Consider the following 20,123-nt stretch of genomic DNA (forward strand, 5'->3'; position numbering starts at 1 on the left):
GCGCTAACGGAGATGATGACATCTCCGAGTGGTAGACGGCGGGTGGCGGATAATCTTGAGAGGTAGATGCGTGGGCATGGATCAGGTACTAACAACAGGCGATGGCAGGCATGCGACTAGGCACTCGCGTGGGCACGGCGACAAGTGAGGTAGAGACGCGATGGTGGGCGTGATAGCAAGCACGGCAACAGATGTGATGATGGACACAACAGCGAGCATGGTAGCGGGTGTGCCAGAAACTCGCCAACTAGTGCAACGACAACCACAGGAGGGCAGGTTGTAGGTGAGACGGGTGGCGGCTGTTAGGGTGGCGACTGTGGGCGAGAAGCTATGGCCAGGAGTGGCTAGGACGATGATTGGGATTGGAGCCATAGCCATCGGCTGCTAGGGCACTCCTTGAGGGTGCGCTCGCTACGGCAACGACCACTAGGGCGGCCGCTATGGCTCCGCTTGCAGGCTGCCCTCATGGACGGCAACAAGCGCAGCTCTCCCGAGTGAAATGGTTGGAAATCAGCTAGAGGCAACTAGTGGTAGTTGGAGATAACCAAGATCGATTGGAGGTGGGCGGGGACAGCTGGAGGTGTCTAAGGATGTCCAAAGATGGCCGAAATTGGCTATGGGGTCAAAAACTCAATGGTAGACAACAAAGGCGGTGGTCGAGGGTGTCTGCATGGGCAACGGTTGAAGATGAGGGGTCATCAAGCGGTAGTGAGGGTGGTAATTGTGGTTGTCGCTGCTATTGTTCTTCTGGAGACAACAGCTACTACAATGGCGGTGAACCTAGCAACGGCGTAGGTGTCGAGGATAATGACTCCTACTGATGAACGAGGGTAGCACGACGGCGGTAAGTAGTGGTGGTTATTCTTTCGGTGGCAATATTAGCTTCGCAACGACGAACTGGCGATAGCGAGTCATCCAATGTGGTCTCCTCGAGACTAGTCTAGAAAGTGGGAAGATAAATGTTCATGATGGAGAAGGGCGGGAACCCTAGAGAGATGAACAACTCAACTTCAATTTTTTCAAATAGAGTTCTGAAATGAACATGAGAGCATAACCTCCCTTATATAGGTTAGGGTAGGTGGTTGCCTTAGTGGGACAAGTTTGGGGAGCTTTCCAAAGTGAAGGATGTTCCCCTAATGGCCAAAATAAAACCAAAAATGCGGCCAAAATAAGGGGGGCCCTCCATGAAATCCATAAAATAAAACAAACGCTAGAGACTTGTCGTCAAGCCTGATATCTGAAGCTCAGATTCTTCACATCGGTTCGGACTCCACGATGCTGCTGCTGACAAGTTTGGGCTTGATCATCTAGATGGTCCTCCATCAGAGGTTTGAAAGGGCATCTAGAGTGGGCGTCTCGTATATTGGGACTCTTCTTATTATCTATTAGATGGCTTCAGTTTCTACTTTCCTCCAATTTGTATCTCAAATTCACCATTATGCTTACCTAAGTCATGTTTTTCATAAAACTCCAAGAAGAAGTCAGAAATGCCCTTAACTTTAAGGATTCAACTAGGTTAGTCTCAAAAGTCAATAAAATATATAAAAATAGAGCTTAGGAAAATATATCATAAATTTTTCATTTTGTTCTTAAATGGTGAATAATGTTTGTTCAAATCTGAAAATCTGTGGTAAAAAAGTATAAAAGCATAATTCTATTGATCTAATTTGATGTTATCATATATCTCATTAGTAAGATGAATATTCATCATCTATTTCATGTTTTTAACTTATGATTTTCCATTATTTCTATTCTGATCTTCAAGATCTTGCTATCCAAACGAGGATCATGATCTAGAAGGTCTAACTCTACAATTTTCTCTCTTCCCATCTTAGGCTTTGATCTTTCAAGGATCAAAGCCTAGGGTATCTTTAATCAATTTCATTCTCCCCTCACGATACCTTGATCTTTGAGAGAAGGTCTAGGTCAGCCTGAATCCTCTGCCAAGGCTCACATCCTCTTCCTCGTACGCCTTATCCTTTGTGCTAAAAATATATATCTCAAGATGTAGCTTGGCATCCCCCTGATGGCAAATCAATCTGTCAATTGGCTTTAATTGATATTTTATTAGTTAAATCATTATATTGATACAAATAATGCGTACTATTTTTTTATAATAGTAATTGCTTATTAGAGTCCTTAACTATGTAAATACATGAGCCTAAATGGTTACCAACAAAGTATTTGGACGTCAAAAAATATATCTTAAGTTTAGACATTTTATGAGAAATTCTGGTTAGGTATAAAGAAGACAAACCCTTAAAAATATACCCTGGAAAGCATTCTTTAGGTACCCACCCTTCTTCTCTAATGAACCATAAATTACGGTTAAATACTTTTCTTAAGCATTTTAATTTCCAAAAAAGTATTTTTATATTTCCTATGAGCAGAGGGCAACAACGGGTCGAATCCACAAGGAGAAAGAATTGAAAGATTGGATTTTGTCTCTAGTTTCTATTTTTATATTTTCATGTTTATATTAGGAATCCCTTATAAATTAATGAAACCAAACTAGTGAAAATTAAAGTCATAATTATTAGTCCCATTTAACCTAATTTATTCTAAATTTATAAAATAACTTTGGAAATTTATAATTCAAATCACTAATTAATCCTAATTCAAATACATTAATCGAAACTTTTGGAGCATCAGCTGATGGTTGATGGTGATGGACGTGGGAGTGGAGTGGAACACATTGAAGAGATATTCTGCAGATTGTGATGGAGAACACATATCGACAAGAAACAGAGAGTGGGTGAGTGATGATGATTTTACCGTCACTGGTGAAACGTATATTGACATAAGTCTGAAAAAAGCAAAGATCACACTAACCTTGTTGTCAAATGCCCAATGGGCTGTGTGGTGATTTTTCTTTGTGTGTCTTGATCTGAATGTCACTCCGTCAATCCTTCCCCCCTAGAGTGCAAGAATGGACCCAAACAGGATTTTGAACGAGCAAATCACTAAATTAGGAACAAAATCCAAGGGTGAATATTTTACAAGGATGAGGGGCTCTATTTATAGATTATAGATAAGAGATGTTTAGAGGAAGAAAAGGTGGAACTAACCTCAAAGTTTACCCTAAAACTGCTTGTAGATCATTAGATATCATCATTTCAATTTGGAGCAATATGATGCATTCTAGTTTCTCTTTCATGAATTTTTATGGCGAATGACTAGCATTATAAGAGAGGGAAAAGTCAACAAATGAAATAAACATATTTGAGAAAAACAATTATGTTTTTCTAGCTTATAAAATATGTTTATTCATAAACTTAACGGCACAAAATCCGTTAAAATTACTGGAAAATCTAGAAAAATCACAATATCATTAAAAATATAATAAATCCAATTAATTTTTTTAAAATTTAAATAAATACTTTATTAATTTTATAATTATTTTATTTGTGCAATAATGTCAGAAAACTATGTTAAAATACCATAAATCAAGAAAAATAGTAAATGTGTTCTTAAAGTGCTATAATCTATTTTAAACATCAATAACATGAATTCATGATCATTTCAATGCAAATAAGAGCACAAAATGTATCAATTGAGTTTCAAAAATAGCATAATATTATGATTACCATTCTCCTTTTTCTTATTGGGTGGCATTCCCTCTCTATGCAAGAATAATGACAAAATCACAATGGTGGGTGAATAATCAGGCTTGTCAAGATGGAGATTCACCGAGTCGAGAATTGCATTAATAAATCTAGAGGCAAGAAATTTAGCATCCCAACATGAGTCGCTCAAAGAACCAACAAGTCATCAGCATGTTCTGTGCAAAGGTGATTCAATCATAATGTTTTTAATTATTTTAAAGAATTTTTACGATTCTTTTTTGTCCTCCATTGTGTGAGTTGTAAATGGTTTTAAGTCACGGTATTAAATTTATTTTAAAATATTAATTTTATGTTATTAAACTTTATTTCATATTGAATTCATGAATTTTTTTTTCATTTAATATAACCAAAATATTTGATTTTATTAATGCTTTCTACTTTTATGATTTGATTATGGCTTCCATTGCATGAACTAGAAATGGATCATGTTGACAAAGGTATGAAATTTCTTTACTGTTTATATTATTCAATCTAATTGTATTTTAAGTTTCTGAATTGCAATTCTTTCATATTAATAGAACTGAAAATTTTATTTTTTATTTTATGCTTTTCTTTTTGATTTTGCATGTAGTCATTATTTCTTTGTTGTATTTTTATTACTTTTGTGGTTTATGGTTTCAGTATGTTCTTGATTTAGTTAAAAAAATATAATTGGGTGAGAACAGGGGGGGGGGGAGAAATTTTAGATCAATGCAGAAGAGATTAGCTTCATGCCCATAGACTCTTGGAAACACTAAATTGTTACCTATATAAACTCTCCTTAGGTGGCTTCCAGGGCGTTGCTGGATAGATCTACAAGCATGACCTTTGGGTCACTCATACCCAGCATCATGTTTTTCTTAATAGTGGACGATTCAAGATATTCGTAAAGTTAAAGTGGCAGAGATTCACGTAAATATTATCAATTCCACATCTTTTAGATCATTCCTGATCGAAATTTCTCATACCATTTATATTTTTTACTGTTTTATTTTTCTTCAATAATCATCTACAGGGGTCAAGTGGCACCCTGATAACATGAAAATAAGAGCTAATAAAGTTCTCATTTCATCATTTATTTAGAATTTTAATGTTTAGAAACATTAATTTTCATGCCTCTTATCATGATTTTAGGTTAAAAGATGAATTTCCATTAAAATCAAGTCAAATAATACATTTAATAAATATTTAGGTCAATTTATACATTTTAAACATTTTTAAAATGAATTTTAAATGAAATTAAATGTTTAATTGACCCACTTCTAGAAATAAAAAGAAAAGAAACAAATAAAACGAAATTTAAAAATTAATAAAATCAGTTTTTGGCATTAATACACATTTTTTAGGATTTATTTTAAGTGTTTTTTAATAAAAATGTTTTTTATTGAAACTGGCCATTATGGGCCCATTTTAAGCACTAAAGTGTGTTTAGTGTGCAGGGAAAGACACCGAAGAGAGGGCCGGCCAATCAGAACGCGCGCTCGGACTTCGGTGCATGACACGTAAGCACGCATGATTGTGCGTATCGCGCATCACGTGCGACATGAAGCGCACCGCATGCGTCATGACGCGAACCAATCAATGCGCAGATTGGTGCTTTTAGTGTGCGACACACACATGCGCAGCGCCGTGCATGTCGCGCACCACACGCACCCGCGTGACGACCAACTGCGTGCAGCTTAACTCGCTGTGTGTGACGCAGCGAGTTAAGCGCATGCATAGCACTTGGTGGGTCTTCCACCATGCAAAGCGCGCGTACACGGTGTGGTGCGCATGGAGGAAGACCCGTACACGGCATCACGTTAGCCAATAGAGACACGTTGTACGCTCTGCGTACAACGCGCATAAGAAAAAAATATAACGGAATCGGAAGAGCTGTTCTTCCGATTCCACGGCGATAAAAGGGGGAAAACAAAAATTTTATGGTCGTTCTTGATTTTTTACGCTCAAGGAACGTTCGCCTAGCCTCCTTGAAGACTCAAGACTGCCCTGGAATGATTTGGAGCAAGGAATGAGCTCGAATTGGTCGATTCGGCCACCATTCTTCCCCAGATTCAATCTTCAAATATGCGGAAATTCGGTGTTGTTCGTTGTGTGAATTCTCCTCAAACGGTGCCATAAGCTCTTCTTGGTATTCATAGGCATCCTTTGAATTCATTTACATTTGATTTCGTTCCCAAATTTAGTTGATTTTCATGATTTCTTTGATTTTTTCATATTTCTTCTTAAAATTTGATTTTAAATCCTTTCAATCTCAAATTTACTTGGTTTTTAATTGTTAAACAGTCATCGATGAAGTTCAAAAAACCTTGAATATAATTTAGATTATATGAAAATCACTGTCAAATCATAGTTTCCTTAATTAGCAATTATTAATCAAGAATATCCAATTTAAGGTATTTTTCAATATTATTTTTCAGTAGGTTTGGATTTAAAAATTTAAAAATATATATTCTAATTCTTCGGAACAGTAAATTGTCTTCTGATCAATAAAGTAGCTAAAACATTTACAAAACACTTAGAATTAAATCAATTTTGCTATAAAGATTTCAAAATCACTAAAAAGAACTTAAAAATATAATTCAAAACAATTTATGATTTTAAATAAAATAAAAAGATCAATTCAAGTGATTATATATCTATGTTATTAAATAACAGAGAGCTATTGGAATCATTTGTGTTCAAAGAGATAGAAGTTTAGCCGCAATTTTTCAACCATTTGTATTTTATAAGTAGTTAACACATCATCTCATTTAGGTTTGAATGCTAAACCCTAATTCGATCAAAAATTAAATATCACCACCGCCTCCCTAGAGTCCGACCCCTTAAACACTAAGTGATAAAATTTCTCATATCACTAGGTTCCACGTAACAACATACCATCGATATTTTTTACTTTTTTCTTTTTCTTCGTTAATCACCTTCATGGGTCAAGTGGCATCCCCAAGTAGACGTAGAAAATGCCATGTCAAGCAATTGAACAATGGTCTGCATAATATAATTGTGCTTGTCAACAAGAATGTATTGCAAACTTAAATGTTAGGTTTTCATTTGTACACTTTACAACAACAATGTTTGCACAGTGTTGTGTTTCTGAACTTCACCCTTTGCTAACTAAGAGATATCTTTTGAGAGTCTAGAGGAGGCTTATGGAAACTTACAAATTTTATCTCCTTTTGACATAATTATCTCCTTTTGACTTTAAAAAAAGCTTAGAAACCTCAGATGAGATCATTAAAAAGCATAAAATAAATATTAGATTTCATTCATAAATGTTAAGAATGTCCCCTGATACCTACTTGTTTGAAAAGTATGCCATTCACTCCGGCCCTTGTTTTCAGTCATCTGGCCTCTTCTCAGATTGGTAATGGAATGCATACAGGCCTCCCATTCCATTCCATCACAGCTCTTCCCCCAGACTTCCCTTGGATTTACGACAATCCTCGGTCCACTCCGCCATCCCTTCAATCCAGCCATGGATCGCCTTGCTCCCAGAGTGGCTTTTGCTCTCTATGGGTGGCACCTAGTTGTCCATACTAATAAGGGATGTATGGAATCTCGAGAACAGAGGAGCCTTAACGGCAGACTATGTGACCAATGACGGATTGAGAACTCTCACGTCCCATCTATCTTATTGTCATCTTCATTGTTCCTCACGGTCTATTGAGACATTGTAATGTTATTAATGCCCATGGTGATAGATAGACGAGATCATTATGACAATAATATTAAATAGGCATAGAGACGACCCAATAAGGGAAATATCTGATGGTGGTTTCAGGGAATAAATATGTTTTGAGTCAATTTGATACAAAAATAAGACCAAATTAGGAGAAAAATCAAATTTTCAATGCCTACGTTGTCACTTGTCATATGTGTCATAACGCAGTCGTGCCGGCTGTTCAACCAATAGAAGGGAGCGGCAGAGTTTGAAGAACGGTGCAGAGCGACTCCTCTGCCATGTCAATGATCAATAGCGCTTTGTCTAGCGACTAGAGAACACAACTTTAACTAGGGTTTGCCCATCGCGATACGGGTATCTGATTATGGTATCAGGACGGATGCTGTACTGGATACCGAAAATCAAATTTTAGGTATCTGTTTTTTCCAATACCCGAATATCGGATATCGATATCGGTATCCATCTCGGGGTTGGATATCGGATTTCGTTATCCAACTTAAAAGGGTTGTGTAAAAATATAATAAACCCTTACTCGTTCAGTGGTTAGAATGGATCAACGTGGGCAAGAGGGTAATTGGAGAGCTTCTTGATTAATTAAGTGGCTCGTTCAATATATACAGCTAAATCTTTTCTATTTCTTTCACATGGGATAACAAGATTCAGAATTTAATATCAAACTCTGAATCCTTTTATCCCATATGGAAAAAAATAGAAATTTTCAGCTCTATTTATTGGATGAGGTGTTGATATATTAAATAAATAACATATATAAGTGGCTTTATATTTAGTGACTATAGATTAAAATATTATTTATCATTTAATGTATAGTCTGCTTCATTTAATATATACAGAGCAAAATTTCTATTATCTTCGATGTGGGATAACAGGATTCGGATTTTACGTTAAACTTCGAATCATGTTGTCCCATATGGAAGAAAATAATAATCTTGCATCAAAAGCATATTAACTGAGGTTGAAAATACATCAAAAGCATACAACGTTGATGTACATAAGTCATTAATTGTGACTATAAATTTATTTTTTCTGATGATACCAGGTTTCGATATCCGGATACCGGTTCGATATCTGGATATCAAAATTCGATATCTGGTATCTGATACCCGTTTCATCCTTACCCCTAAGATATTTGTCTAGACCTAAAGGATGGTTATCGACCGATATACGATATGTGATATCAGACACTGTCTCGGTTTTTTTCTGGATATTGGATATCGTATATTGGTCGATATCTGTCCTTTAGGTCTAGACAGATATCAGAGGGGTAAGGATGAAACGGGTATCAGATACCGGCTATCGGATTTTGATATCGGATATCAGATGGATATTGCTTGGACTATAAGTAACTTCAACCCAGTGCCTCAACGCGGATCATGAAAAAGATATAAGCCGTCTTTCTTCCTTTCCTCCTTTTTTTTCTATCACTCCCTTTGCCCCATCGATATTTCTATCATCACTAGTGTTAATGAGCCTTTCATTTTTCTTTGGTGATATCACTTGATCGTGATGTGGTACGTGTTGACTCTCTGATAGGTAGGCGGTCGAGTTACAATTTATAGATTGTGGCCACTTCAAGAAACCTCTGAGCCCTTTTGGATGGATAAACTTTTGGACCCTGCGAAGGGCAGTATCTGTAAAAATAGAAGGATCAAAACCGAAGCATCAAGAAATGATTTTTAAAGTGACCCGCCTTCTGCTATTTGTTGACTTTTTCCATTGGTTCATTTTGCTGAAGACATTTTCTTGATCAGACTTGAGCCCAGGAGTCCTAGCGAGGGAAACAAGTGCATACCTCTTTTATTCATAACATTAATATGGCAATATCACTCTGTTAATTTTTGCCAATTTCGTTGTCATGCATAATGTGGACACGCTACGAATGTTGTGGCATTTTGATTTACAATGGAGAGGAGATGGGAAATATTTGATATAGATTTAGTCATAAGGCACTAGTTCCCGCTTGAGTTTTATCCTTTTTTTCTAGTGAGACACAGTGTTGAGATTACCGGGCCTTGTATGTTGCTTTCAGAATGAATACTAGGCAAAGACACCTCCCAATGTATGGACTAGAGGATCTAGAAGAATTGAGGAAAATCACCATGACATTTGAGGAGAAAATATTTACTATGGCAATCAGTCAGGTTTTTAAGGATATTTTTTAGCATTGACATTGAATTAATAATAATGAAGACCGTACACTACTTGAGTAATGTTTGATACTCATGTAGAATCCCCATGTCATATAAACTTCATTTTCAGACTGATTACTGATAGGCCTAAAATTTTTTATGTAATTATACATATTTTAAGGTCATTTTGGGATCATTTCTTGTGTATTTTCTCCAATTTTATAAGAATTTTGCATTTCATGCATTAAATAGAGCAAGTAATAAAAAATGCATTTTAATGTCATTTTTTTACATGTTTTACGTATCAATTTTATTGTAAAATATATTAGTACATTGTAATTTTCAATGATTTATCTAGTGTTTCAGTTTATATTTTTGGCATGGGAGAAGTTGAAGTTGAAGAAAAAAATAGAAAGAAAGAAACAAGGAGAATGCAATAGAGGAGAAAGAAAAAAAATGTTGGGCCAGCTAGGAGCCAACCAGGTGCATCACCGCCCAAGCTAGCCACAAGCAGGCGAGCGCGCAAGGCGCTCAAGCTCACTTGCAGCCAGCAAGAGGCGGAGGCCGCAAGGCAAGCCCGGCCGGCCACATAAGGAGACCAAGGGAGAGGCCCCAACTAAGGCTCACATAGAGGTATCAATTGCGAGTTAGAGAAGGGAGGTATGCATTTAAGTTCAATGAGATATATTCGCCCACATTTATATAGTGCAACGTCTTTTAGATATATTCGATATTGGATTTAGAATCCCATGATTTTATTATTGTACTGGGCCGGGCCATTGAGTAAAAGCGTGATCACGGCCCAACAGGCCGTGATCTTAAGAAAAAAAGAGAAAAATGGGACCTGGCTTCAAGCTGACCCGGCCCGAAGCCCAAATTATTTATGGTTGTTTTAAGTATAGGGATATGATTTCAGCCATCCAATCTTCTTAAAGAAGATCGGACGGTGAGATCTAGCCGATCTTTTTAATTTGATTTAAATATTTTTTAGGTCCTTTGATTGGTCGATGGATGTTGATGGGGATTGTGGGACCCACAACGGGTGAACCAAAGCACGAGAAACTGATGGGGCAGTTGACGAGGCTTGCTGGATGGGCAACAAAGGGTTACACTGACCAGAATGGGTCCACCACTGCGATATAATTGCATCCATTGACCCAAAATAGAAGAAGAATCGAACGGCCAAGGGTCAATCTTGTCCTTTTTAGCCCTCGACCGTCCTCCTCGTCGGCCAGCCGGCCTCTCTTGACCCTTTAAAGGGGGATTTTTAACCTAATTTGCCATCATTTGTCCATTGTCCAAATACAGCAGGCGGGGGTCCCTTCGGCGCTTTGAAGCAAGATGACAGCGCCATCACAGTGGTGGTGGTGGTGGAAGACTCTAGGAGGCTTCAAAGAAGAGCTAGAAGCTCTTGGTTTTGTGCCAGCAAGGAAGAGAAGAGAGGGGGGAAAATGCATATCGAGGCTAGGCGGCAACGATCGGCACCGCCATCCCCATTCTTCAATGAGGGCAGAATCCGGTAATCTGAGCTCGTCTTTGTTGAATTTTAGGAGTTTTATAGTTTACTTTTGTCTCGAGTTGGTTTAATCCTTGATCTACTCCATTTTGATAAAATTCTGTCACCGCGACTTCATTTGGGCATTTCATCAAACATCTCGTGAATTTGATAAATATCTCTCCATTTATATAAGTTACTATCTACCAATCTTATAAAAATTAAAAACATACACCCCCAGCCTACCCCGACTTGTCATGGGCATTCTGTCAAACACCTCATGGATGTTCGACAGAAGTACCCTTCTTTATTTGATTTCCCATTGTAAAATCAGATAAAAATATACAAAACACCTAATCGACTTATATCGGGTATTCTTCCAAACACCTCAGGGGCATTCGACAGAAGTGCCCTCTTACCTTAAACAAGCTCACACATTCTACAGCAACGGATACAAAATATGGGCCAATCACTACAAAAACCACTGCCTAATCAAACTCAGACGCGCCAACAGCCTCCATCGTTTGGCATTCAAAGTAACTAATCATCTACCATGGCGCCAGGTTCAGCCAGCTTCTTCTGTAAATGGGCATCCACAATCAGTGTCCAGCTTGAGCTAAGCATAACATTTCTACACTATGTCTGGTATGTCCCAAAACATGGTTAATTCTGCTGGGCAAAGCATGGCGCCCAACATTTATGCCAATTCTAAGCGATGGATTCAGTGAAAGTCACTTCAGCAACCACTTGTTCCTCATCAACAGCCAAAAAATTGCATGTCTACCCACATCAATTGCAGCAACAACAGATGTTCAAGGCAAAGCTTCAACACGATTCCCTCTTGCGATCTCAAATTTATACATACGGACATTGGTGGACCTTTCCCTACAACATCTTGGAATGGTCAACAATATTTTGTCACATTCATAGATGATTATTCTCAATATGGATACTTGTACCTAATTCATGACAAATTTCAAGCAATAGACACATTCATAGATATAATGTTGAAGTTAAAAAACAAACTTGGCAAAATCATAAAAGTTATTTTTCCTGATCATGGTGGAGAATACTATGACAGAAATGATGGCTCAAGCGAACAATGTGCAGGACCTTTCACTGTGTATTTTCAAGAGTGTGGTATCGTTCTCCAATACACTACGCTAGGATCGCCTAGCATGAATGGTGTTGTTGAAAGACGAAATCAAATGCTCAAAGACATGGTAAGAGGTACAATTAATTTAAAATCTTTACCTGAATTCTTTTGGGGAGAAGCACTAAAGATGGCAACTTATATTCTAAATAGGGTTCCAAGTAAGGCATCTCAAAGGACCCCTTATAAGCTTTTGACAAGTAGAAAGCCAAGTCTTAGGTATTTAAGAATTTGGGACTGTCATGCTGAGGCAAGACCTTACAAGCCTAATGGGAGGAAACTTGACCCTCAAACAGTTAGCTGCTATTTTGTCGGATATCCTGAACGATTAAAGGGGTTACAAGTTTTACGATCGTATGACCAGACTTATATTTGAGACAGGGACTGCAATATTATTTGAGGATGATGAGTTTGTGCGGGGAGATAAGGATATAAATATTGAATTCGAAGAGGATTCTTTAATAATTCCTCAAATTGTTTCTAAAAATGCACAGGATAGCGTACTACTTGATATTCTAGAAACAAGTATTCCAAATCAAGAAAATATTCATGAAGCTTCCATCCCAGAAGAACAAACTCGATAACCTCAAGAATCAATGCCAGTAAGGAGTCCACAACAGTAAGTAGATCTGCACTTTCAGATGATTTTTATGTTTATCCCTTTTGGTTTCATGGGCATGAACATTGAGGAAGATGATCCAATCCACTTTCACAAAGCCTTGGAAAGTTTAGACTCTCACAAGTAGACTGAGGCTATGAATGAAGAAATTAAGTTTGTGAGAGACAATGACGTTTGAAATGTCATCCCATTACCTAAAGGTAAGAAGCCCATTGGTTGTAATCGGATTTTTGTAACCAAAATGGATTCAGAAGGTAATATGGAGAGATATAAGGATCTCTTGTTGCAAAAGGATTTACTCAAAGAGAAGTCATTGATTATAAAGAAAATTTTGCTCCAGTTTCTTCAAAAGACTCTCTTAGGATAATAATGGCACTTGTTGCACATTATGATCTTCAGCTCTATCGAATGGATGTAAAAACTGCTTTTATTAATGGAAAAATTAAGAAAACAATATATATGATGCAACCAAAAAACTTTGCATCAGGAGACTCAAAGAAAACAGTTTGCAAATTAAAAAAAATCCATCTATGGGCTCAAAAAATCTTCCCGTCAATGGCGTCAAAAGTTTCATCAAATTATTATTCATACATCTTCAGATGAATAAAGTTGATGAATGTGTATGCCACAACTTTAGTGGGACTAAATAGATATTTCTAGTTTTGTATGTAGATAACATTTTGTTGCTTGTAATGATGTAGGATTGTTTTGTGAAACCAAATATTTCTTATCAAGGAATTTTGAGATGAAGGATCTCAGTGAAGCCTCCTTTGTCTAGGCATACAGATACATTGTGATTGTACTCATAATATCTTTCGGTGGTCTAAAAAATCCTACATTGAGGAAGTTCTCAAAATATTTGGCATACAAATTGCAAACCAGGAAATATCCCTTTTGCTAAAGGATATAAGTGTTGTATCAGTCAATGTCCCAAAAATAATTTTAAAATAAAGAAATGCAGCAAATTCCTTATGCATCGACAATTGGAATTATGATGTATGCTTAAGTTTTTACGTGTCTAGACATTGCATATATATTTGAGGTGTTGAGCAAATATTGAGCAATCTAGGAATAGATCACTAGATATCGGTGAACAAGATCATGCAATATTTGAAAAGAACTAAGGATCACGAAATATTTGCAAACAGGATTACACAATATTTGCAAAGAACTAAGGACTAATGCTTAGTGGAGGAGATATATCATGGAGGAGTGCTAAACAATCACTACTAGCATCTTCCACCAAAGAAGTAGAATACATTTCCATGTATGGGACATCCAATCAAATATTATGGCACAAGAATTTTGTTACTAGACATAAAATTCTTAGTGAGATTGAAAGACCTCTCAAGATAGATTGTGACAATAAGTCAGCTGTGTTATTCTACTATAACAATATGAGCTTGACCAAGTCTACGCACATAGATATCAAGTACACAGTTGTCAAAGAGAGAATTCAAAATAGAAAAATGGCAACAGAGCATATGGGGATGAGCTCCATGATCGCAGATCTGCTTTCCAAAGGCTTAGTACCTTAGGTATTTCTAGATCAAGTTTTTTGTTTTCTCCTGATCTCTCCTCCAAATTCGGCGATTTCACCATAACTTTCACTACAGACCTCTGCTCGAGCTAAATTTTGTTTTATTGGAATTGGAAGACCTTAATCAATAGGAATCAATTAAAATAAAAATCGCTTCAAAATGGAGCTGTACAGCTCCCAATCGAAGGGATTAAAGTTCCAAGATTAGTTTTACTCTCGAATTTTATATTTCATTTTTTTTTCAATTTAGGAGGTGGCTATACATCAAATTTAGGCATGATTTGTTCGTCTCTATAAGCTGAATCGATTGGTATACACATCTCATACAAATTTTTGTTATTTAAATGACACAGCCTGCAATCAAATTCAAGACGTTGAGCTGGAGGCCACCCATAGCTGGTCGCCTGAAGTGGGTGCCATGTCAACGAGCCAGCTCAGGCCAGCCGGCTCCTTGGAACAATTAGTGAGGCCTTCATTTAACACGTTTTACATGTCAAATGGCAACCCAAAGCCCACGTTAGTGCAAGGATTCGTCCAGGCCATCTGATCTGACAGCCTACATGAATGCAATGCTCACGATTTATTCAAAAAAGTAAAAACAATAAAAAATCAAGAAGAAAAAATAACTGCCCTTGCCCCCCCCCCCCTACAGCACTTAATGTTGTGGGAAATGAGTCAACTAACTGGCCGATGTGGACCGTTGTTTCACCCATGCGTCGTGATAACAACGTTCCCAATGATGGACTGTGCACCAGCGGTCTACGATTAAAAAAAAAGAGACTTTGGCATTAAATGTTGACGGCTCATTAACTGTGGCCTTTGCATCGTCATTGTCTAATGTCCCCATGGCCCATCAAACGAACTGTCAAGATTTGGCCCAGCCAGACTGGTCGACCTGGTCAGTTTGGTCAAGTCAAATTGAGTCGACTTGGGCGTCGCAGATTGAGTCGACTCTATTGACCTGACTGATCTACAACGGGTCGACCCGACCAATCCAACCGGGTCAACTCGGCCGAGTTACACTAGGTTGACCTGGTCGACTTGGTCGCGTTCGACCTGGTCGACTTGACCGAGCTGGTCTGGTCAACCTGGTCGAAACTGGTTGACCCAATCAATTTTGACCGAGTCGGTCCGGTCAAACCGGATGGATCTGACCTGATTGATTCGACCAATTCTGGCCAGGTCAGTTTGGTCGACCCACCCAATTCTGGCCGAGTCGCCATGGTTGACTCGGCGAGGACCGACCCGGTCACTCTAGTCGGTTCCTACCAGATCGATTCGGTTGACCTGTTCAATCGCGACCGGGCCAACTTGTTTGGCCTAGAAGATCTGGACTGGGTCAATTTGTTCAACCTGTTTGATTTCAACCAGCCTGATCCAATCAACCAGACCGGGGACGTCTCAACCGATTCAGCCGGGGTTGACCTGCTCAACCTGGCCAGACCCGACCTGGTTAACCCGATCGACCCACGCCAAGCCAGCCTAGCCGAACTGGTCAAATCCAACCCGATCGAACCTACCAACCCAAGACGGGCCGAATTGCCCAGGAGCAACATTGCTGACCAGGCCGACATAGTACAAGTTGACCCAATTGATCTTCTTCAGCTCGACCTGGTCGAATCGGCTAAGCCTAACCGGGCCGAACAGGCAATACCAGTCCGAGTTGATGCGATTGGCAAGGAGCGGACCTCCTTGGTTGCACTAGCCGACCTATAGAGTTGACTTGATTGGCCCTAACCAAGTAGACTTGAACGTCTACCCTACCTCAATGAGCTTAGTACGAGTTAGTTCTGCACAGCCTGTCAACCAGATGGGACCTGTACACAATGGGAAGAGGGGAACTGTGCCCGAAGGGAAACCATCCAAACCGCCACCACCGATGACATGGGCGGTGAGAGTGGTTAGATCTTCACAAAAGACTGCCACCTGACCACCCTCGAGGACCACACATCCGCCCCTTTATCATGATAGCATTCCAACCCACGGTTACACCAAATTTGAGGGAGTGAGGCTTGTTGCATTCTCTAAGGAGGACACTACCCCGACATTTCTAGCATCAGAGCACTTTCTCAAACCGATGGTCATCGGAGCTCGCAACCACAAGTGTATTTATCCGCTTCCATTTGGAAGATGGCGCTGGCCGCCACCTGGCGTAGATCGATCAAACCCGATCTGCTTATGGCGGGTCCCATGTTCAAATGTGGGCCTACGTGGCAGGGGCCACGTAGGCGCGTTACCCACGTTGCAGGCGCAACCTATGGGCCACGCCAGCGTGGCGGGCGCCACCTAGGCTGGCCACCCACGTGGCAAGCACCACCTAGGAGCGCCTGCCCGCATGGCAGGCGCCAGATAGGCTGGCCGCCCGCATGGCGGGTGCCACCTAGGCGTGCCTACACGCCCACGTGGCAGGCGCTAGCGGGGTCCGCGCTTGTGAGAAACAAAAAATGAACTTTGATTCTCACATATGGCTCCTGGGGGTTTTGAAACCCCGACCTGGCGGTCGGCGGGCAAGGCCCAGTACCACCAGGCCATATGTTTATAATGGGAATAAAGCATTGTTTAATTATATGAATTCCTTAAAAGCGGAACATATATTTTATGTAAAAATAATTAGAAATAATTATTTTACACATGAAATAAATTCCAAAAAATTCTGGAAAAATCAAGAAAACTATATTTATTGATTTCTTGACACGAAAAAAATTTAAATGTTAAACTTTAATGTCAATTAAATCATAAATATAAATTGGAAATGTTGATTTCCCTTTATTTTAATTCAATAATTTAAAATTTAAATTATTTAATGTCAAATAAATTCCATAAAAATCAGGAATAATATGTATTTGATTGTATTCATCAAAATAAATTAAAATTTATTTTTCATGAATGTCATGATTTTTTTTAATTTAGCAATGTTTTAATGTGTTTAAATATTGCTTTAATGTAATGTGATTAAATTTTGCTTTAATATTGCATTTATTTATTTGATTTATTTTTTGCAATATTATATTATGGAATGTTGGATGGATTGAGAACCTAGAATCTCTAGGTCGACCTAATGTAGGATCCCTACGACATGGTTGGCCAATATAGAGAGATACTGTGCTAAGAATTTTGACTATGATTGATTGTAAAGATACATTCACGTCCTTACACCATACACGACGCAAATGTATTATTCATATGTGCTAGATGAAGAAATGTGATATGAGATATTACATAAGTGCTCGTCTTGATTAAAGAGACCAAACCTAAAATCCCTCAAATTAAAATCTGAGCCGCAATGCAAAAGTGACGAACTTAAACGTGGTCCTCCGTCGTTATAGCCTTAGGATCCAAGTCCCTTCTAAGCTAGGTTGGTGGGGCATACTCCAGGCCTACTTTGGGAGGAGGAACTAAGATCTAGTGTGTGACACGAGGTCGAGATAGAGGAACCGTGTATTTTGGTGGGGTATACTCCAGGATTACGCGCATATCTATTTTCGACAAGTAACGACGGTATTTCTCAGACCAAACTCAGTGGTTGGTGGGGCATACTCCAGGGCGCATGAGCGTTGGGGATCAAAAATATGATTGGATATTGCAAAGAGTTGCAAGTCCCATGAGATGGGTGTTCAAAAATGTGTATTATGATTGGTGGGGCATACTCCAGGTCGTATTACATGTATTGAAATTCCAATCCCCACTAGGAGATAGTTGGTTTCTCCGCTTCCGTACACTTGAGGGTTGTATGGATTGATAAATTTTAATGGGAGCCCTTTATTAATGAATAGAACATCTGCTAAAACTTTTTAGGTCCTTCATTGACCTAATCTCTAATAAACACTCCTCGTCAAGTAGTCCATTAGATTGCATGTATGATGCAACTAATTGACAAGTTGATAATTATGATGTGCTCATGGACTTGATGAGAGTCTTCAAGTCTAAAATGTTAGTTTATATCCTTACAAACAATGTCGATGATGGTGAAGGGATACGAGTAAAAGGATAAAGTGAAAAGTTCACTATGACATAGTTCAATGTTAACACACCATCAATGAGCTGTTAGCTATTGATGTAGCATGAATACAAAGAACCTAAGACCATATGCCACTATATGATAGTTATTTGGATATGCAATCCACGAGTCAATTCAAGGCTCTCTTGGTCGAGTGATCTTCTGCATATGAGGATATGCTGAAGATGATTGAAATGACAAGAGACTGATATCTACTAGGAGAATGGTTATCTGTTCAGTTTATTGTTGATCTCATGATTCAATTCCTTCATGACTCCAACTTAAATTGCTTAAAAACGTCAAAGGTGAACCTTGACAAGGTAACATCCGTAGACACCTTATTTGGTATGACCAATGGAAAGGTGTTCCATGTCCTTGAGATAGAAAAAAGGAACAAAGCATGTTAAGGTATCCCTATTACACAAGGATATAAGCAACAACAAATATTTACACTATGGTCTGAAAGGTCACTACAAGAGGAACTATACGTAGTAACTCGTTGAGATTGCTCAGAGCAAGTTGAAACATATAGATGTTTTAATTGCTTAACATGTGGAAGAAAGTTGAAAAAAATGAAACATGAAGCTGAGGTTACGAAGTATCGTAAAGGTTACAATGATCACTATTTGGATAGTGAACCTCAATTTTCACTTTGGACATATGGTGTCTTTGGAAGATAATCATGTTCCTATCATGAATAGGAACATCACACCTGTTATGAACAGATTAAGATATTCCCTAACTATTGAGAACAATAGTTGTTCCATTTATCTGATTGCTTTAGTAAGGATAGGAAGGGAATATCATAGTGTATGATTCTTACCATTATCTCAAGTGATGTTGTTCCTAACAAGAGCAAGAACTATGTAAAGGAAGCTCATCTTTATGAGCACATGTAATATTGTCAAAAGGTACAGAATCTAAGATGGATAGGATGCATAATTAGAGTATTTGATTTTGAATCATATGCTAGATGTTATTCGTACCTTTTGGGTAAAGTACCCATGTCTTCAAACTTATGAAGTGAAGAACATGTCAATGATTTGTTGAAGTTGATACATGTGGATGTACATTTCTACATACCTGAAAGAGTATAAAAACTTTTCGATGTGATCGAAGAGAATAATACTTGAGTATGGAGTTCAATAGTTCATGCATGAAGATGTAACCTATCTCCACTCAGTCATCCACTTGTGCGATGAATGGTTCATCAAAGACATAGATTTACACTGTGTTGGACACAGTGGAGTCCATGACGAGCAACTTAATACTTCTAGTGAACCAATGTGTATATGCACTCATTTCAGTTGCATGAATGCTTAACCTGTTACCCATTTAATCTCTGAATTCTATTTCATAAGAGTTGTGGGAAGAGAATGAAGCCCAAGTTTACAAATGGGAAGTCTACCCCATAAGATGAGGCTTGACTCTGATATGATGGATTTGAGGACTATAAAATATGGATTTTGTGGATATCCAAATTGGAAATTTTGGATACTACTTTTACCATCCTAAGGAACAAAAGTGTTTTGTTGACTAAGATTGTCTTGTTGGAAGACACATATCTTCTAAGAGAAGATAGTGGGAGCCAAAGTAGTCTCGGAAGGAATTCCTGATCCATAAATATCATAATCTCATTGGATGAGGAGTTAGTCCTAAACTTGTTCAAAAGTATACTGACGAGGTTCATATGTTTGGTAGAAGTGACTAGATAACTAGATCATAATGTTGGACATCGTGATTTTGAGTTAATGTCAAAACACTCTACCTAAGAGATGGTGATCTCTAACATATGAAGAGGCTATTCTAATTTTTGGAATGAGCGAGAACATATGGATTCTGAAATTTGGTCCACACATCTCAACCAAGTTTTGAACTTGGGCGA

Source organism: Wolffia australiana, chromosome 15, assembly GCF_029677425.1.
Source record: "Wolffia australiana isolate 7733 chromosome 15, ASM2967742v1".
Lineage (NCBI taxonomy): Eukaryota > Viridiplantae > Streptophyta > Magnoliopsida > Alismatales > Araceae > Wolffia > Wolffia australiana.